Source organism: Ictidomys tridecemlineatus, chromosome 3, assembly GCF_052094955.1.
Source record: "Ictidomys tridecemlineatus isolate mIctTri1 chromosome 3, mIctTri1.hap1, whole genome shotgun sequence".
In the NCBI taxonomy this organism is placed as follows: domain Eukaryota; kingdom Metazoa; phylum Chordata; class Mammalia; order Rodentia; family Sciuridae; genus Ictidomys; species Ictidomys tridecemlineatus.
In genome coordinates, this window is record NC_135479.1 from 4,857,850 (window position 1) to 4,879,482 (window position 21,633).

The 21,633-nt window shown below is 44.6% G+C and overlaps 1 long non-coding RNA gene and 1 other non-coding gene across 3 annotated transcripts in view; both read right to left on the reverse strand.

Annotated features, from left to right (window-relative positions):
* Positions 1 to 21,633, reverse strand: part of LOC144375962 (uncharacterized) — a 24,039-nt gene continuing 2,406 nt past the window's right edge. The window contains exons 2-3 of one of the 2 annotated variants that reach the window (XR_013435913.1): positions 7,716 to 7,786; positions 1 to 7,507 (exon numbers count right to left, since the gene is read on the reverse strand). This is a non-coding gene — a long non-coding RNA (uncharacterized LOC144375962). The remainder of the gene's footprint in view (positions 7,508 to 7,715; positions 7,787 to 21,633) is intronic. The other variant, XR_013435912.1, reaches the window with a different exon arrangement.
* Positions 428 to 500, reverse strand: LOC120884620 (small nucleolar RNA SNORD101). The gene has a single exon (XR_005727041.1). It is a non-coding gene; the product is annotated as a small nucleolar RNA SNORD101 (small nucleolar RNA).

Sequence of the window (21,633 nt, forward strand, 5' to 3'; positions counted from 1 at the left end):
TGTGAACGAAAAATTTATTTGCTCATTTCTTGCATTTGAAGTACTCTTCGATGACATCCTTGGCCTGAGATTCTTTGCCATAATCCTTAACAACTACACAACTGCAACCAACCACTTTACGGGCCTTGCCCTCTCGGTCAATTTTACAGAGGCCTACCCATTCTCCTAGTTTCTTGTTGTCATCGACCTTAATTAGATTGATTTGGTGTTCAGCACAAAGAGCCTCCACCAATTTGACATACATAGGCTCATTACAGTTGGATGCAAGTACACAGAGATGGGCCTGGAGCACAATTCCTCAAAGTCCAGATGCTTCTGCAACAAACATCAGCTTCATGTTTCATTCACTTAGCATAATGCTTGATTTGCTAACTGCTATAAATGAGGCTCAGAATCCTCAAAACGAGAATAGAGCCACAACCTACAGGTTTGTCAGACTGTAATGTTTTCATCCATGAAAGGAGTGAAGGGGTATCCGACACTTAAGTCATCATTCAAATCAAAATTTTATTTTAAATTTATAAATTTAAAATATTATTTATTTATTTATTTATTTATTTATTTATTTATATTGAACACAATCAGTTCAATGGGAGAAGCTGTGTTGGTCAGCTTTCCATTACTGTAATGAATACCTTAGATAATCAAGTTATAAGGAAAAAAGGTTTATTTTGGTTCGAAGTTTTAGATGTTTCTCTTCATGATCCATTGGTCCTTTTGCTTTCAGCCCAAGATGTCACATCTTGACAGGAGCATATGGGAGAGAAAAACTACTCACCCCCTGGCTAGAAAGCAAAAGAGACATAGAGGAAGAGACTGGGGTCCCACAAACTCCATTGAGGCATGCCCCCATTGACCTAAAGACCTTCCAATAGGCTCCACCTTTTAAAGTTTCCACCACCTCCCAATAGTGCCAAGCTGAGGAACAAACCTTTGCCACATGGACCCTGGGGGACACTTAAGATTCCAGCCACAGAAATGGTCATAATAAACAGCTTAGATGAAGAACCATAACTGCAAGCTCAAGTTTCCAAACCGTAAGGCCCCCATGCTGTTCTCTTCCCACCAGGAGTGAACTCTAGGGATTCAAATCGTGTCTCTGCAAGGCTGGGCCACCCTGTCTGTTAACTGCCTCCATCTCTCCCTCCCTCCCTCCCTTCAGGAGTCACTGATGCGGGTCCTGGCGCAGTTACTCACTCTCCCTCCTTCCTCACACTCCTGGGGCTTGCCTGATTAACTCAGCTGCTTTGGTGGACCTCAAAGGTCACAGTCCAGCTCCCAACTCTAGGTTCTGTCTCCCTCTGCTCCGCTCTGTTGCTTCTGGGTCAGCAGTTTCTGTTCTTGCTGTTTTTCATTCCTCATTTAGAGGAATTGTTCAGACATTTTTTTTTTAAGTTTATGAAAATGAGAGTAAAAGGGAACAAAAGTTGTCTCTGGGTCAAGAGTGCATGAGAGGAGCTGGGGTGAGGTGGTGCATGCCTGTAGTCCCAGAGGCTTGGGAGACTGAGGCAGGAGGATTGCAAATTTGAGGCCAGCCTCAGCAATTTAGCAAGGCCCAAGCAACTCAGTAAGACCCTATCTCAAAATAAAAAATAGGAAAGGCTGGGGATGTGGCTCAGTGGCTAAGCACCCCTGGATTCAATCCCTAGTGCCAAAAAGAAAAGAGAGAGAGAGATTAAGAGAGAGGGAAGAGAGAGAGAGCGCACAGTATGAAGAAGTGTATTAGGGACGGAAGGTCTGGCTTGGGCTTGGAGGGATGGTGGTGTGTCCCCCCTTCTCACTGCATCCTGTTGCCTGGGATACAAAGGAGACTCAAATGCTTGTGCTCACTGAGGAAGAAAAGTTCACCTTACCAAGCTTGAGGATTTATACTTGTCCTTAAACAAAAGTGTTTGCAAATCAGATTAAACAAAAACACTTCGTTCTCTGGATTATCCCTTCCTGGGTGAGCACAAAGACCAAGCGTGCTGCCTTGGCTTCTGGGAACTCACCCCTGAGTTCAGTCCTTTTCTCCCCTGCCCCTTCCAGCTCCCTCTGTATTGCAACACCCAGAGCACACCCAGGCGACGCCCAAGAGATCCCCACCCTGCGGAGCTTGCAGGCTGCGGGCCTGTTCCTGCACGCCCTCACCACACTTCTGCAGCGCGCAGATGAAGTCTGGGCATAGCAAACCCGGGTCCGGGAGGGGGTTACTCCCCAGCTGCCCCAGTCTCCAGCCAGGCCAGAAGAACGGGGCCAAGTGGTACAACTTGGGTCCAAAAGAAATGCCTGGCGAGAAAGGGGCCTGGCCTAAGAGTCGGTGGGTTCCTGACTTAGACGTGGTTGGACAACCAGAGCCACGTCATGGACAGCAGTGGGGGGGGGCAGAGACACACTCCCCCTGGGGGAGACTCTGCATTTACAAGTGCACGTGTGAATACTCACAAACCGCAGGGTTTTCTTGAAGCGTTCATCGGTTCTTAATTGGAAATTGTGATAGGTTTTGCTTAAACAAGATTATTGTTGCCTCAGTTTTATTTCCTAAGGGATCTATTTAAATGTTTGAAACCTTTGATACGCCTGACCAACTCAAAGTCAAATCCTAAAACTAAATCTTGCAGATTTTCAGAGAGCCCCTGGAAGACCTAAAAACACATGATAGACATAATTATATAAAGTCACTTTTAATATATGTTCCAAAATTATACGGGATTCCTAGAAATCCGGTATCTCCTAATACACTGTTATCAGACATAAGTCTGATGCCAAACTCTCATACACTTCAGAAATAACCACATTTCTTTGTCATCATGAGTGGTCATCTTTACCCAGGCTACTTTTTAAAAAACTTTTAATTTGTTCTTTTTGGTTATATATGACAGTAGAATGTATTTTGACACATCATCCATATAGGCTTTAAGTCTTATCTTTATTCTTGTGGGTTTCTGAAAGGTTTTGCAAGCAACTGTAATTCCAAAGTGCTATATCTTCAAGAAAATTCGTGGAAGGGATGATGAGGACTCTGACATGTACAGATTTCTAGCAAGTTGGAGAGGGTGAAAATGTTCAAAAACTCTAATGAAAAGGCAGATGGGCTGGGTATGGTGGCACCAGCTTACCATCCCAGAGGTTCAGGAGGCTGAGACAGGAGGATCATAAGTTTGAGGCCAGCCTCAGCAACTTAGCAAGGAAGTAAGCCACTTAGTAAGACTCTGTTTTCCAATAAAAAGGGCTGAGGATGTGGCTCAGTAGTTAAGCACCCCTGGGTTCAGTCCTGGGGAAAGAAAGAAAGAAGGAAAGAAAAGAAATAACTTCATGTGTTCCTAAAACTGCGAAACCAGACAGAACAGAAATTAACTTGAGACTGAATTCACTGATGAGAAAGAGTTACGGGTTTCCATGACCTTCTGTTTCAGCCTAAACCCAAAGTTTGAAACTTCTGTTTCAAACTCCCAAAGCTGACCAGACTTTCAACTCAGGAAACAAAGAGGCTGCCCCTGCCCTGCCCGGTTCCTGAGGTGTGTTGAGAGGGATCTGATTGCTAGGGACCTGATTTCCCAGTAGGATTCTGACATTGGTCTGACTTAACCCTCCACCATGCCTCTCTTACCAATTACGCCGCAGACTCCTGTGGTCAGGGTTTCAGATTCTTTCCTTGGTTATCATTGCCATTCTGTTTTGCTTTGTTTAAATTGCTTGTCTTTTGTGGATCTTAGTGTCTTGGAACTGTGACTAAAACCAAAATTGTAGTTAGCCCCATACCTAGAAAATATTCCCCAAGCTGGGTGCAGTGGCGCATGCCTGGAGACAGGAGACAGGAGGATCGAAAGTTCCAAACCAACCTCAGCAAAAGCAAGGCACTAAGCAACTCAGTGAGACCCTGTTTCTAAAGAAAATACAAAGTAAGGCTGGGGATGTGGCTCAGTGGTAAGTGTCCCTGAGTTCAATCCCTTGTATCAAATAAATAAATAATTAAAAGGGCTGGGTATTGTGGCTCAGGGTTAAGCAACCCTGAGTTCAGTGCCCAGTCCAAAAAAATAATAATCATAATAATAATTTTTTTTTTTTTTAAAAAGAGGCCAGATGTAGTGGCACACGCCTGTAATCCAGCAGCTCTGGAGGCCGAGACAGGGAGATCGGGGAATTCAAAGCCAGCCTCAGCAACAGTGAGGCGATGTCTCTAATAAAAATGCAAAATTGGGCTGGGATTGTGGCTCAGTGGTTGAGTGCCCCTGAGTTAAATCCCAGGAACCCCCCCACTTTGCAAAAAAAAAAAAAAATATATATATATATATATATATATATATCCCCAAGCCATGGCCCCTGCCAGCCTCTACAGAAACATTCACCTTTTTTAAGGGTTTTTTAAGTGACATATGTGATAGCAGAATGGATTTCAATTCGTAGTACACATATAGAGCACAATTTTACATATCTCTGGTTGTACACAAAGTAGAGTCGCACTATATTCATCTTGGATCTGCCCGAGATTAATTTCCAGTTGCGTTCTTGTTGCCCGAATTTGTTCTCATAAGCTCCCAAACTTGCTTCCTGACCACAGCTGCCAAATGCACTTTGTGATGAGGGATGTGACTTCCTGGGACAGCTCCTTCTCAGAGACTTGAAACCTCTTATTCTTAGGTGGCCTTCCAGGGGACAGATTTTGATCCAAGGGGGGAAATGCCAAGAGAAAATCAAAACGGAGTAGCATTGGTTCACGGGATTTATAGAGTCAGGAGGCCTCTGTTAATCAGATCTGAGTCATGACCACAGCTGAACCATAAGATCCGGCTGCAGACATGCCCACCCAGAGCTGACCGTTAACCTCTGCCAATCTTCCGTACAACTGACCCCGCTTCCTCCAGACGACCCAGAGACTGAGAATGCACCAGCCCTTCTCCCAAGACTGCCTCACTTTTTCCAGCACCACTGGTAATTCCTAACAGGTGATGTGATTTCCAGTACCTTGTGGTTTAAGTCTATAACTGTAGCTGACATTTGGTAAAACCTCTGAGCACATTTTTGAGACTGCTTGAATCTCAGGTTACAATTCTAAATAGCCCCAAGTAAATTTTGATTCTTGGTCAACAACAGGAACCTCTTTTCCCTGCCTGTTATCTTCCAGCCTCTCTGTTAGGTTAATTCTCTGTCCCTTCAAAGCAACCTGCTTTTGCTATGGAAAGTTTGGGTGTCCTCTTTCTCCTTGGAATTCCAAGTCTTGCCAGGATTGGCCCTTATCTCTTCAGAGGTTATCCTACCTGGGTTTCCACCAGTCTTTAGAAAAGTCTTCATCATCATTCTGTTAAAGCACCTGTTTTCTCCACCTTCCTGTGTTCCCTTTCACCTTGGACTCGGTCCTCCAGGTCCATTCCCTGGTTTAGGATTTACATTTTTTCAGTTCTGCCCCCCCCCACACCCCCGTATTCCAATTACTGAGATTTCAATAGAGATCACTCTCTTTTTCCAAGCTGTCTGATGAGTTTTCAAATTTGAAAAAACCATGGGCCTGGGTTTGGGACCCAGAGTACCAATTTTTAAACATCTGAATAGAATCTCTTTGCAAGGACTCTTGCTATTGTTTCCTAAACGTCCCCATCTGGTCCCTCCCTCACTCTTGTAAGTGAAAGTCCTGGTTCCCCTTCCTCGGCCTGTGCTCTTTGCCCTTTTACAGCTTCCCCTGTCCCCAGCAGCCAGGTCAGGTGTCTCCAGTCTCTCAAGAAGTTACATAAGAAATAAGTTTCCATTGGGGTTGGGGTTATGGCTCAGTGGTGGAGCGCTCGCCTCGCACGTGCAAGGCCCTGATCCTCAGCACCACATAAAAAAAAAATAAATAAATGGAATAAAAATTATTAAAAAAAAGTATAAAAAAAAGAAATAAGTTTCTGCCAGGTGCAGTAATTAATGCATGCCTATAATTCTAGCAGTTCAGGAGGCTGAGGCAGGAGGATCACAAGTTCAAGGCCAGCCTCAGTAGCTTAGTAGGGCCCTAGGCAACTTAGTGAGATCCTGTCTCAAAATAAAAAACAAAAGGGCTGAGGATGCAGCTCAGTAGTGCCCTTGAACCCATTCCCCAGGACCACACAGAAAACAAACAATTTCTTATCTGTGGTTAAGGGATGAGCACTCAGCACATCATGGCGTGTCTGTGGAAGCTCAGGAAGGACGCGTCCCTTCCTCTAGCGCTACCTACATACAGGCAGCAACTATAGCCTAGAGTCAGGGCTCGAGAACACCTGAGTTACCTGTGAAGCTGCTCTCCAGGTCCTCCAAAATCTAAGGGCTTAAAAAAGACAGCCATGCATTTTCTCATAATTTTATGGATCAGCCATTTGGACAAGATCAGCTTCCTCCTGCTCTGGCTTGAGACTTGCAAGGCAGCTGCAGGGACCTAGTGGCTGCACAGGAGCTGGACTGACCAGATGGCCTACTCTCCTGAGAGTTCCTGCCCGCTCTCAGCTGGGTGCCTGGATCTCCTCCACACGATCCCTCCTCCTGTAAGTGAGGCGGACTCCTTGACAGGCTGCCAGAGGGTCCTAAGAACCCAAGAGCAGAAACAGCGAGGCCAAGCCTTGGAAGGCACGCCACATAAGCTCTGTCGTGTTTTCTTGGCCAGAGAAAGTCATAAAACCAGTCCAAACTCAAGGGTGGGTAAACAGGAGCCACCTCTTGCTGCCAGGAGGACAAAACCGCATGGCAAAGGGGTAGGCCTTCAGGGACGGGAGGAGTTTCTGAAGTCAGCTTTGTCAGCAGGCCAACACTGGTGACCCTGGGCTGGCCTGCCGTCCAGTGCCTGGCAGGGTGGCAGATACAGGCCTTCACCAAAAACTAGCCCTGTCTTTCTCCAGATCTAGGGTCTGACCCCAAACCATCACTTTTCAGTCTGCCCAGAGCCCCAAGGGCAACATTCATACAGTGCTTCCTGTGTTTCCACAATCGTCACCGGCCTGTGTAATGCGCATGGCCATCCTTTCAAAGTCGGGACTGTTATCATTCCCGGGTCCAAAGAGGAAACTGAGGCAGAAAGTCACTTGGCTCGGCTCACCCAGAAAGTAGGAGGATTGAGCCCGGGCTTTGGGATCCACCCGCGTGGGCAATCTGCTGGCTCCGCGGGTCTCCTGGGAGGGCTGTGGGTGTCCCCTTCTTTGGCATCCGTCCTGCCTTCCTTTTCTCATAAAAGGAGGCCAAGCTAAGGGACTCCAGGGGCGTGGTGACTGGAGCAGACACCAGATCTCTCTTCACCAATGTCTCTCAGGGAGCCAGTGGGCAGAGCCTGGCAAGACATCTGAGATCCCGGGCTCCCTGGGGGAAAGAGCAGGTGAGGGCTTGTCTTGGTGCCTAGGCAGGGCACTGTCACGAGGAGCAAGCAGCCAAGAGGAGAGCGTGTCTGGTCCTGCTTCCTGGGAGAAAGGGTAGCATGTGGGCCTTCTCGAGATGGTGGAGGAGATGGAGTGGAGGAGATGGAGTGTGTCCCCACAGACACAGTTTCCATACGTTCTCTTTCTGTGAGTCCAGCTCTCAGACAGCTCTCCTATAAGGTAAAAAGTTAGATCCAGATAAGTGCCACGTGACCAGGCAGCCCACACTTCATCCAAGGTGTTGGGACTGGAGCTGTCCATTTGAGATGACACCCTTATGTCACTGCCTTTTAAATAAGACTTTTTTTTCCACTCTGTGTTAATCCAATAGATTTGTTTTGTATTAAGATGGGGATGTGGCTCAAGCGGTAGCGCGCTCACCTGGCATGCATGCGGCCCAGGTTTGATCCTCAGCACCACATACAAACAAAGATGTTGTGTCTGCCGAAAAACTAAAAATAAATAATATTAAAAAGAAAAAGAAAAGAAAATTGGTTTCAGATTTGTTAATTTGAAATGTAACGGACACTTTTAATAATAACCTTATTTTCTAAAGATGGGTGGGTTTGTGGACTTGTGAAGGCCACTTTCAGCCAATGGACCTAGATTTATGTCACTATCATGTTCAACTAAGTGCAAACATAGTAAGGGCCAGCTGGTGTGAAAAAGAAAACCATAAAGAAGAAGGGACTCTGCCCCCACCCCTGCTCTTATGGGATGGTTTGCATTATATCTTCCATTCAGACAGATAAACATGAAATTCTCACCTGCAACCCAAGTGAGAATTCTCTAGTGCATTACTCCATATTGAACAACAAGCAGCACATGACAAATCTGAATTCAGCCAGATTTACAGAATGCTGGAGCCCATAGGACACAGACTGAACTCTGCAGAGTCTGCTGTTGACCAGAAGCTTTACCAGTAACATAAACAGGCTAAAATACATAGTCTGTTTGTTGTATGTGTTATATGCAGTGGGAAGTGTGCAAGAAGTTACTCTTCAGTGCAGTCTGCCAGTTATTGGAGCAATAACTGCTGGTGTGGAGAGGATGAGCCTCACATAAATTTTTTGGTATCAGAGATTGAACCCAGGGTGTTTAACCACTGAGACACATCCTCAGCCCTATCTATCTGTCTGTCTTTCTATCTATTTTGAGATAGGATCTTGCTAAATTGCTCAGGGCCTCACTAAATTGCGGAAGCTGGCTTTGAACTTGTGATCCTCCTGCCCCAGCCTCCAGAGCTGCTGGGATTACCAGCATGCGCCACGTTTTGTTTTAAGCAGATATTTGCAACACTTGAGCTTACAACATAGCAACAGGAAGAGGCTGTGAAATCACTGTGCTAGCACAGTCTGTACTGACTTCCTGCAGTTAGGATTTAGTATTGTTTGTTTGCATCCCTCTCAGCTGCAAAGGGCACCGTGAGCATCTGTGTTTGAGTGCATACATTTTGCTAAATGTTAACTCTTTATAATAGATTTCTACACATTCATGGTAGTGAATAATAGATTATTAGCAGTAAATAGACTTTTGGTAGCCAATAGTAGACTATCCTCTACATATATTTTTTGTATCTGTGACATACATTTTAAATTTTTTTAGGCTATGTGGCTCACCTGCAGGTTTTTTCAAATTGCCATTAATAGCTCAACAACAGAAATTCACAAGTAAATGGACCCATGTCATTCAAGGGTCAACTGTATAACAACTTCAAACGACTCTGTGGTGGTTTGGCCCTGGCGTGTCCCCTGTAAGCTGAAGTGTGAGAATACGCAGGTATACTCAGAAGGGAACAGATTAGATCACATGAGCGGATTGATCCATCTGGTGGACGGATGATCTGAAAGGACTGCGGACAGGGAGGGCGTGGCTGAAGGGCGACTGCTTGAGCCCAGGAGTCCAAGCTCAGCCTGGGTTCACAGCCGGGCCACTCAGGGGCGCCTTTGGGTCTGCAGTCCACTGGCCCTCTCCTCCCTGGCTGCCCTGGCAGGCATTTTTCTTCTGTCAAGTGCATGTTCTGCTTCATCTCAGGCCCAGAGCAATGGAGTCGCCGCCCTTGGACTGAGACCTCAGAAACGCTGAGCCTAAAGTAGTGACAAAAAGCTGAGTAACAGACACATGAAGCAAGAACCAGCAAAAGGAAAGGAAGAAGTCGACAAGTCCAAACTTGTCTCGGAATCAGTGAGGTATTTTCTTCCCAAGTGAAACACACACCTTCCTTACACCACGCAGAGTGTCCACCAAGAGAAACAAACCCCTGCACGTGAGAAAGTCTGCATCACAGTGTTCAAAAGAGACTCATTTGTTGGAGACCAGCTCCAACAGGGGGTCTCAGGAGACAAACGGATGGTGAGGAGACGGCGAAAGGGGGGTGGAGAAACAACACAGACAGCAAAGTGAAGGTGCTGATCCCAATCTTTACTTGTGAAGTTGATCATATATACTTCTCATTTTGGCAGGCTCACAGTACTTTGTGGTTACAAAACAGGAATCATTATTCAAAGAAACAAAATATTACATAGCTACAATTAGAATAGAAGAATGTATCTTGGCTTAGGCATAAGCAAGCCTTTGTACTTTCAGTTCGAGTTTTGCTTTGAGCTGTTTCTGCTTAGTTAACTTTTAATAATAGTTAATGTCCCAAACTATTGGCCTATACCTTGACTATTCTTTCTTGACTTACTGACTGGAACCGGTGCCATGGTTATGGCAAGTGGTTGACTTGTTATTATTTTTAATCAAACAAAAGTAAGAGCACAAACCATTGTGCACAGGAACAAGAACAAGTTGCCCAGTGCTAAGCACTAATCTGTCTTCTTAACATTAATTCTTCCTCTCTAGATTTTAATTTAATTTCTCAAAAACTTCCTTGACAGGAATACAGGGAGTTTTTCATTAGACATTAACAATTTACACTCCACAGCTGAATCATTGCATTTAGAGCAAACAGATCTATGCTTTAGAAGTAGTTGCATTAATTGGGAAAGTCATGTTTTTTTCTTCATACTTAATGGTCATATGAGAAGTCACAACTATACTTACTAAAGGAATACAGAAACAAACCAGCCCATTCCCAGAAACATACTGTGCTCCTCCAGAGGATGGACGTCTTGCTCCATCCACCTCAGTAGGGCCTTGCCATTGCCTGAGTCAGGGGAGGGGCGCAGCACTCATTCATCCCTGAGAGCCAGGAACTGGAAACCATGCAAATATCCAAAAATGAGAGAAGAGATGAAGATTTATGTCGTGTTCATCCAATGGAATAATAAACAGATCAAAAAGGAACACACCACTGACATGCACGCGTTCACAAATACGGACAGTGAGGTCACATTTTTATGAAGTTTGAGAATAGTCAAAACCAACTTACACTGAAAGACATCAGAGCAGTGTTTATCAACTGGGACAGTCACAGGGAATGGAAACATCTACATTTTGATGGGGTTTGTTTTGGGGCATATGCAATTATCAGACTACATGAACTGCATGCTAACGTGTATGTTTCAGTGCATGTGAATTTTTCCTCAATTTAAAAATATGGGATGGCAAAAAGGAATCAATATAATCCACATTAATACAAGAGAAAGAAAAATGAATATGCTTATCTCAATTAATTCCAGAAAATACACGTGACAAATTCAATACACATTCATGATTTTTTTTTTTTTTTCAGTATGGAGGATTGAACCCAGGGGCACTCTACTACTGAGCAGTATATCCAGCTCTTTTGACTTTTAATTTGGAGACTAAGTCTCACCAAGTTGCCCGGGCTGGCCTTGAATTTGTGATCCTCCTGCCTCAGCCGCTAGAATTAAAGACACACACCACTACATCCAGCACTATTCACGATTTTAAAAGTTTTAGCAAAGTAGAAATAGAAGTGAGCCTCTTTAATCCAATAATACATCTATAAAAAATAAAGGCAGCACAAATATCACTCAGAATAATAGAATATTAAAAACATTCTCGGGGGGGGGGGGGAGACAAAGATAACAGCTATTACTGCTACTATTCAACATTCAATTGGACACTCTAGCCACTGCAATAAGGCAGGAAAAAAGACATAAAATGAGTAATGATTGGAAAGTCATTATTGTCTTAATGCACGATTGTACTCATGGAAAATCCAAAATAATCTATAAACTATTGTAATACTTTAGCAGGATATGGTGGCACACACCTTAGCCCCAGCTACTTGGGAAGCTGAAGCAGGAGGATTGCTTGAGCCCAGGAGTTCAAGGTCAGCGTGAGTATCATAGCAAGACCCTGTGTGTTACCAGGGATCCAACCCAGGCTCTTGTGTATGGTAAACTGATAGTTAATTGTGGGAGACCACCTTACACATGACTGGGTTACACTCCCCAGCTGGGTGCTAAGGCGCTCAGTCGCAGAAACGTGGCAGAGCTTTCCCCACCCTTCTTGGGTCCGAGGGTCAGTGTCTAGTGCATGGGTGTGTCTTGCTACAGCCCCGTGGGTGGAGCTACGCTCACCTGTTCCTTTGTAATATAATCCCTCGCCCTGTTTAGGATAGAATCTTCCATGGAAGTGCCTTGTGGGTGTCCCCTTCTCTGTGCCCTTGGGTGTGGCCTACTCAGGTGTCAGTCAACCTGCTGACAATGGACATCATGAAGACAGACTCAGACCCCTGACACCTGACCCCTTGCCTCATTTGAATAGCTTCTCCTCAATAAAAGGGGTCAGCGTGCACTCTCGCTCTCTCTTTCCGCAGACCCTTAAGGTCAGAGGAGAATATTAAAAACAATCACAGCAACCCCAAAGAAAAAGGTATTTGTGTCTCTTGTGTGGTTATTTTGCGCAGCCCAGTCAGCCCAGTTCAACTAGAGTGACCCCTGAGCCTTTAAGTCGCAAGAACAGAAACCCAGCAGTTAATAAGTGAATTTAGCGAGATCTCCAAATATCAGGTCAAATAAACAAACCATTATGTTTCTATGTCAGCAACTAACAGGTAAGAAGTGGTTTTTCGATATGAGATGTTACTATGTTGCCCAGTCTGGTCTTGAGAGTAGAAGATTGAAACGCATCAGGTAGACAGAGTTGAGGACACCCCCTCCCCATGTTTACAAATGGGGCAGACAGCTTGCGACCTCAGAGTCCACTGGAGGCTGCAGCTATGCACTTGGAACCCTGAACCAGTCCCCCGAGGTGAAGTGAGGCGTGACCAACAACCTGACTGGACAGGAGCACATGAACAGCAGGTGCCCTGGTGTGGCTGGACTTAAAGACCCACTTCTTTAAAATCTCTAGCCTGTGGCCTGCCGGGTTACCAACTCTCTACACCAACCACATAAACCTCTAATAACAGCAGCAACCCGCGTAGGGACCCTTCCCCCGACAAGAGCTCTGTTTTTCTGTCTGTTAATAAATCCTGTTGCTTTTGCTCTCAACTTCGTGACCATGAATCTCATTCTTCAAATCTGTGAGACAAAGAACCTACCGATCCATCCTGCCTTCTCAGTCTCAGACTCATAAACTCAAGTGATTTTTCTTCCTTCAGTCTCCCCAGGAGCTGGGACTACAGGCATGTCCTGCTATACTTGGTTTAAGATATGGAATTTTTAAAAATATTTATTTCTTTTAGTTACACACAATGCCTTTATTTTTATTTATTTTTATGTGGTGCTGAGGATCCAACCCAGGGCCTCACTCATGCCAGGCAAACGCTTTACTGCTGAGCCACAACCCCAGCCCTAAGATATGGAATTTTAAAACAACATTGTTTACAATAACATCAAAAAGGCTCAGATGGGCTGGGGCTGTCGCTCAGTGGCAGAGCACTTTTAGCACGTGTGAGGCACTGGGTTTGATCCTTAGCACCACATAAAAATAAACAAATAAAGCATGCTGGCCATCTACAATCATCCTCCCCCTCCCCCCCCAAAAAAAGTCCAGACACCCAGGAATAAATCCAAGAAAAAAATGTGCATGACTCTACACTGAAAACTATAAAACATCTTTGAGAAATTTTAAAAAACAAAGTACATGGAACTATATACAATGGTCATGAGCTGGATGATTCCTTACAATGAAAATATCACATCTACCCAAATTCAACCATAGACTTAACGTGATCTTAATAGAAGCCCAACAAGTGTCTTGTAGAAATCAACAAGCTGGAGTGTGAGCAAGGGCAGCCCTGACGGAGCCACTCGGTGGTGGGCCACCTCGCAGGTGCCCCAGGATCAAGCAGGAGGCGGTCGACCCCTAGAGGCCCACCTGGGCGCTGGACCCCCGCTCAGCAGTGGGCGCCGACCTAGGCGCACGACTTCTCCCTGGAGCTGCAGCTCCCCAGCAGGACTACCCGACCCTGGGTCCCCAGGGACTGTCACCCTGCCTTGCTGCTTCCCCCAGGATTCCATCCCCATGGGGACCCGCCTGCCAGAGGGACCCAAGTCCAAGAGGGGAAAGGGCTGGGCCCCGGAAAGGGACGGCCACTCCCACTTGCGATCATGCCAGTTCTCACCTCAAGGCCCCCCTGCGAGCCCCCACAGGTGAGAAACCTTACCACGTGACTGGGATGGCTGCGAGTGTCCGCTCGGATGAACTGACCAGCACTACCGAGAACACACGGGCACCCACCGTTCCAGGGCCCTTTCCCAGGTCGGGCCACCTGGCCTTACACATGAAGAGGCACATCCAACAGTGGATACATCCCACACAGTGGATACAACCCACACTGCCAGGGAGAATTCCGGGTTTTGTTTTTTGTTTGTTTGTTTGTTTGTTTGTTTGTTTGTTGTTGTTGTTTTAACCTTTCACACCGTCTTCCCACGGGGCAGGAGCCCAGCTGGCCAGCCCTAGAATCATGGTCAAGTTCCCAAGGGGTCAGCTTGTGAAGGGTCGGATGATCAGTAGAAAGGAGGAGAGAAAAAGACAAAGAACAGACGGCGTCTGTGACTGGATCTTCTGTCATTCCAACTCTCAGTCCAACCTGAACACGTCTGCTCTTACAAAATGCCAAGGGGTGACTGGAAGTTTGGGTATCAGGGTATAGACTAGATCCGAGAGCTGGGGGTGGGGGGAGGGAAGACCAGAATTCCCTTGAACTGTGTTTCCATGCAATATGAAGCATAAAGATCACCTTGTATTCTCTTTGCCTTCTAAAAGCCATTATTATGATGCTAGAAGAAGAGGAAGAAATTCAGGTACAGAAAATGCCTATGCAGTGGTGCTTGGTGAGTCTTGGTTCTAAAGGTACCAAATGAGGAAGCCAAAGTTCTTAAACTTCTGCATACTTTGACAGGGAAAATCTATTTTTGTCTTCCGATCTACGTGTATGACCTAAGTCAGGTGAATACGCCTGGTTTACTTCTTTTACATTTTTTATGCAGACAGTCTGTTATGCACTGTGGTTTCAGATGTGCAATAATTTGTACAACGGTTTATTCCCAAGTATGCCTTAAGCAGAACAAATGTTTTTTTTCTATATAGTTCCTTGCCTTATTAAATATGTAATCTAAATTAAAAAAAAAAGAAATCAACAAGCTGATTCTAAATGCATGTGAAAATACTAAAGGCCAAGGATACGGAGGCAGTGCTGGAGAAACACGGAAAGCTGGGGCCTCCACTACCAAATGTTTCCATAACTATAAGTTAAGGCACCAGGCTAGACTGGACAAAGGCACAGAGTCCAGACAAGATGAATAAAATGGAATGTCCTTAACAGAACCATCTAAAAGAATCCCTGAAGAAAGTTTTCCAAACAGAAAGGACATGGTAAAAGAAGGGAATGTGGGGCATCAGGAATGAAGAAAGAACAATGGTGAGAGTCAAAATTTAAGTTTTGTAACTTACATTTGATGGTTAAAGGGAAAATTGAAACGTTGTTTGAAGTGGTTTTAAATAGAATTCAAGAAAACATTTAAGACAATTGTATTATAAATGGAGGAAGGTCAAGAAACCTAAATAGAGCTAAAGTTTATAGACATTCACTCAGACTGGTAAAATGTGAGAAGCAGCGTGCTTTAACGGGTTCCAAATGTACAACGCAATATCTTGAGGAAAATAATATCTAGAGCAACCTCCTAAAAAGCTGTACAAGAGACCTTCTCAAGAACACTATAGATAAACCAAAATGTAATGCTAAAAAACAAAGCAACTTGCAGGAAGCCAAAGGTAAAGGGTAGTGAGAAAAAACAGCAAGCCAGGCAAAAAGTGGGGTGGAAGAAGGGCATCAGTGTGAAACTAACCTGCGCACGTGGGCCCTCCCAGGAGGTAGGTGATGCTGTCAGAGAAAATATTACATGAGCAGTAGGCAAAGTCCAAATCACAGGTGGCCTTGAAGGAGAGACAGCAGAACTTGGACCTGTTCTCTAGGCCCTGGGCCTGAGGACAAAGTTCAGATTGCGAGCGCCCTCTGAGAATTTTACTTTTCAAAATCAGTAGTTACCAACCATTTTCCTCCTACTCTTCCCTTTTCCCCAAAGTCAACAACTTTCAGATCTTCCAACTGAGCCTTTTGGTATTTAGTGAATCTTCTAAATCACATTACATACCATGCTTGCACTGGCTCTTTTTATGTTTAAGATTTAAGGCCCAAATACTGATGTTTCGCATAGAAGATGCAGATTTAGCTCCCTGCCCTGCCTCTCACCCCACACACCCATGCACATTTCCTACCTCTGAACTTTCATATAATTTTGCTTGGTCTAGAATTCAGCGTTCGCATTATTATACTTAAGTAAATGCCATCCTCAACGGGACCCTGTAGTTAACTAAAATTGCTCTCCTTTTCCTGTGCTACTTTGCCCCTGATGACATTGGAACTTGCTGGGTTTGGGGATTTGCTTTGTTTTCTATACAGTCATCAGTCATTTCATCCCAGATTTTCTTTCAGTTGTCTAAATATCCACTCAAACAGCCCATTCACACCAAGGACTTTATGAGTTTCATTATTTTTAGGAAGAAATTTGTCCCTGAGCTTCTGACCTTCTGCAGGCTTGTCCTCGTTGCCTGGCCCTTGTTTTCACTGTCACCCTGGGTTGAATCTCCTTTCTGTACCCATGTCCTGTCCTCTTCCTACTTTACATTCTCACTTTGTTTAAGCAAGTCCTCTGGCGACTTCCTTTTGATAAGGAGTAGAGTGCGGAAAAGTTTTGCAGGCGTTAATTCTGGAAACGCCTGCTCCGCTATTGCCTTGACAGTTTGGCTAGCTGTAGAATTCTAGGTTGGAACGTTTTTTTTCATGGTTTCCAAGCCTTTGCTCCGTTGTTTTCTAACCTCTACGTTGAAAACCCCAAAGTCGTTCTTGAACCTTTATCATGAATCCTAATAATTTCTCTCTGGGTAGCGGGGACCCATTCACTCTAGACACTCATATCTTTCAATTCTACAAAAAAAAAATTATTAAAGAATTAATCTTAGGGCCAAGCATGATGGTGCCCACCTGTAATCCCAATGACTCAGGAGACTGAGGCAGGAGGATCACAGGTTTAAGGCTAAAGCCAGGCATGGTTTTGCACGCCTCTGGAGGCAGACGCAAGAGGATCACAAGTTTGAGAGCAGCCTCAGTAACATAACAAGGCCCAAAGCAACTTGGTGAGACCTTGTTTCAAAATAAAAACTAAAAAGAGTTGGGGTTATAGCTCAATGATAAAATATGCCTGGGTTCAAGCACAAGTATCATAAAACAATTTTTTTTTTCTGGAACTTCTATTATTTGGGCATCAGGCCTCCTCTGTGTATCCTTGTGCACCATCCAAATAGCTTATTCTTTTCTACTTTTCTCCATCCATTCATCATATTTGTCTTCCTTTCTGAAAACTTGGAGTATCCATATATTCCCTTAATATGTGCCACTCCATTAACATTCCACATCTTCCACTGGGCCGACTCTCCTGCAGATCAAGATCTAACTTTCCAGAGGAAAACACCTTTGGTCTTTTGCCAGATGCTACCATTTGGATATGGTTTGTCCTCCTAAAGTTCATGGACTGGCGGCTTGGTCCCCGATTTAATGGTATTGAGAAGAGTGAATCTTTTAAGAGTCAAGGCCTAGTGGTTGATAACTTGATCTTGGGGGCACCGCCCTTGGGAAGGGATTAATGTAGGTCTTGCTCCTGAGACAGTGGGTTATTATCACAGCAGCCTGGCACCTCCCCTCGGGTCCTTGCTTCCTGAATCACCATGTAATCTCTTCCTCTCATGCTGCCACCATTGTGATGCCATCTGCCATGAGGCCCTCACCGGAGCCAAAGCGGGCTCAGCAGCTTGCTCTTAAATCTCCAGAACCATGAGCTAACCCTCTTTACTTTGAGTTATCAAGCCTCAGGTATTTTTATAGCAACACAAAACAGACTAAGACACAGGGTTGAGAAGGACAATCTAGTGGGCAAATAGGGTACAGAAAGGAATCTTGTTAAATAGTTTTCTCCCAATCTTCACCCCTTCATCCTGTTTCCAGAGGTGCAGGATGTCAACTCCTGTTTGGAAGCTTCTATAGCATAACTTGGTGTGGTTTTGCTCTTCACTAATAGTTTAGTACTCAGCTAACTAGAGATGTTAAATCAGTGACCATTTACCCTTCTGTTTCAATTTCCAGAACTTGTTGTTGTGCTCCACGATCTTGTCTTCTTCAAGCTTCCCAGCTTGTGCCTCCCGCACCCCTGTACTGGGGATTGAACCCCAGGGTGTTTACCACATCCCTAGCTCTTATTATTTTTGAAACAGGATCTTTCTAAGTTGTTGAGGCTGGCCTCAAACTTGCAATTCTCCTATCTCAGCCCCCCGACTAGCTCTTTACACCATCCAAAGAGCTTGGCTTGTGTTTTTAAAACTCTGTACATTATCATTTTAGTGGTATTTCAGGAGGGAACGTAATTAAATACATGAATTTAACCTGTTCTTGTTACATAAAGATCTAAGAAGAATGTTTAGTCAGGTGTTTTATTTTCATATTCTTTTAAATGTTCAATATAAGCCTTTTTTGTAGTAGCGCATGTTAATTATGTGGTGGGTTTCATTCTGGTGTATTCATGCACATATAAAAACATAATTTGAGCCAGGCATGGTGGCACACTCCTGTAATCCCAGCAGTTTGGGAGGCTGAGGCAGAAGGATCACAAGTTTGAGGCCAGCCTCAGCAATTATGAGGTGCTAAGCAACTCAGTGAGACCCTGTCTCTAAAGAAAATACAAAACAGGACAGGGAATGTGGCTCAGTAATGGTTGAATACCCCTGAGTTTAATCCCCAGTATCAAAAAAAAAAAGAGAGAGAGAGAGAAAAATAATTTTTTTTTGCCTTATGCCTTTGTGTTCAGTGTGGCTGGTTTTTTAAATTTATTTTTAATTGCTTTTATTTTTTAAATACATGACAGCAGAATGCATCGCAATTCTTATTACACATAGAACACAGTTTTTCATATCTATTTGTATATTAAGTATGTACACACCAATTCATGTCTTCATACATGTACTTTGGATAATGATGTCCATCACATTCCACCATCATTGCTAACCCCCTGCCCCCTCCCTTCCCATCCCATCCCTCTGTCCTATCTAGAGCTCATCTATTCCTCCCATGCTCCCTCTCCCTACCCCACTATAAGTCAGCCTCCTTATATCAGAGAAAACATTCACCATTTGTTTTTTTGGAATTGGCTAACTTGACTTAGCATTATCTTCTCCAATGCCAGTCACTTACTTGCAAAGGCCATGATTTTCGAGACAAATTCTTTAAATGGGCCCACTGTGCTGACTCCCACATGCTTCCTCTTTTAAAAAGCAGTTAACTTGCAGCCCTGCCTAGCTTCAGTCGACAGACTATGTTACTACCTGTTATCTGCACGAGAAACACAGGCCCCCAAATGCCAATAATAAGAAGAGGGGGTCTACTGTGACCGACCTTACACAGATCAGATACCAGAACTCAGGGAGATGGGGATAATCTGTAAGAACAGGTTCCAATTAGAACGAGTCAGCGTGGGCCAAAGTGACCTAGAGTTGTCATGCACAATGGGGACTTGAAAGTCTGAGGTCATCCTGCTGTCAGTCAAAAGTCGAGAGGTGGGCCTGGGCCGGGCTCTCTGGAAACGTCCCTAGAACCCCCCAATAAAACCGGAGGACAGGAGAGCATGCTCTCTTTCTCCTCTCTGAGAGGACCTACTCTGTCCTTTGAGAGGGTCCCCTTTTCGCCTTTCCCATTTCTTTTAATGATGAGCGACACATCCGGGGTATTCCTGACTTGATGGCAAGGATCAGGGTTTGAAGGAGGGTCTTGGCATTGTCCCCAGCACCGTAACAGTTTCGTTTGCAGTCTTCCTCCACACAGGACAGCTCGTCACTGCTAACTCACCTGAGAGTGTCTCAAACTCTCTGATGGGGCTTCTCCATGTATCTGTGCTCAGGACTGAGAAACTGCCGTCAGTGGTCTGGCACACTCAACACTAAGCCAAAGAGAGACGGTCAGTTCTGCGCTTTGCAGGAACCACACAGGTGGCCAGCGGAGGAGAAGGTGGATTTGGAAGGACAAGCTGGAAGTCAGGGAGGTGAGTTAGAAGACAGCTGCCGCCCAAGTGGGCTCAAGGCTCTGGGAGTTGGGTGGAGAGATTGAGGCGACGTAGGTATTCAACTTGGATTTCAAACTAATGAAAAAAATCACCGTGAGTAATTTTAATATAACTTCACAGATAGAAAAAGAATACGTCAAAAAAGGATAAATTACTGATTTATTTGGAAACAGTGAATGAGTGATGATATAGGCAATGTTATAGCACCACAATTGAGATGAAAGACAGAATAGTTTTGTTTCATACTTTTAACACTTTTGTTTCCTATTGTCATCAAGACCAATTATAATTATGCAAATTTTGACTATTTCTCTGTGCAAATACAAACAGGCAAATCAATTATCTACTGTCAAAGTAAATTTCCATTTACAGCAAAATAAATGGAAATTAAGTCGCCATTTTTAAGAAGTGTAGGGGGGAAATTTTCCCATTAATAGGTCTATAGAAAAAAACATATAAAAGGAACTTTTTAAATCCTGAAAGACATTAGGCTGTAATTGTGTGACTCACAAGTGCTAATCCACTTTCTGATGGATTCCGAACATCCTGGCTCCTAGTCAAAAGGCGCCATCAACTGTACTTTGTCTTGCAAGCTCAGTTTCCACTCAACTTCAATGCAGGGCATAAATTTGCCTTGTTATAAATTCCTGACATACAACAGAAGCAATTTTCATCATCGCTTTTTGTTCATAAAATCATTAATCGTCTAAAAACGATTTTGATTGAAATGACAGAAGCTTCTGATGCACAATGAGAACTTGTAATAAATTTTGATTGGGGACTTGATTGCCATTTCAGATACTGAGAAATAGTTTGATTTTAGTGAAAATGTGTTTGTGCAGAGCTGCTTCCACGTGATTGTTTCAGAACACAGAGTACTTGAAGTTTTGAACTTTCTGGGCTGTTTGTTTTTCGCTCCTATGGCAGCTGGGGGCAGGGGTTGCCAGGAATTGAAGCTAGGTCCTCTAGTATGCTAGGCAAGTGTGCTATCCCGAGCTACATCCTCAGATTAATTAATCTCTTGGTTTTATAAAACCCTAACCCATACTCCATCACAAGTGAAAACTGCTCAGGCTGGCCTCCAACCTGGGATCCTCTTGCCTTAGCCTCCTGATTAGCAGGGATTATAGGCTTGCACCCCTGTGTCAGGCATCCATGTGTATTTCTAACAGATAAGAACTCTTTTAAAGAATAATTGCAATGCTATTATCACACCTTCAAAAAAAAGTTAACTCCTTAGATTCACTCCTATGGTTTGGATCTGAAGTGTCCTCCAAATTAACCCAGGAATATTCAGAGTTGATTGGATTATGAGCCCTGGGACCTGATCAGTCCTTCCTAGTTTGAATGTGCTAACTGGGTGGTAACTGCAGGCAGTGGGGTGGGGCTGGAGGAGGGAGTCACTGGGGGCTGCCCTGGGAGGGTGCATCTTCTCTGCAGCCCCTTCCCCGCTCTGCTTCCTGCTGCAGGGAGAGAAGCAGTTTCCCCCTGCCAACCCCTCCTTCCCCATGTTCTGCCTCACCTTAGGCCTGGAGTAGTGGAGTCAGCTGACCATGGACTGAACCTCTGAAACTGTGAGCCAAAATAAACTGTTCCTCCTCTAAGTGGTTCTTGTTGTGTATTTTGGTCACAGTGATAGAATCCTGACTGACACAGTCCCCCCAAAGGCCCATGTTTGAAAGCTTATTCCTCACCCATGGCTCCATGGGAAGGCGGAGGGACCTTCAAGAGACAGAGTCTAGTGGGAGGTCTTCCAGGCATTGGGAGGTGTG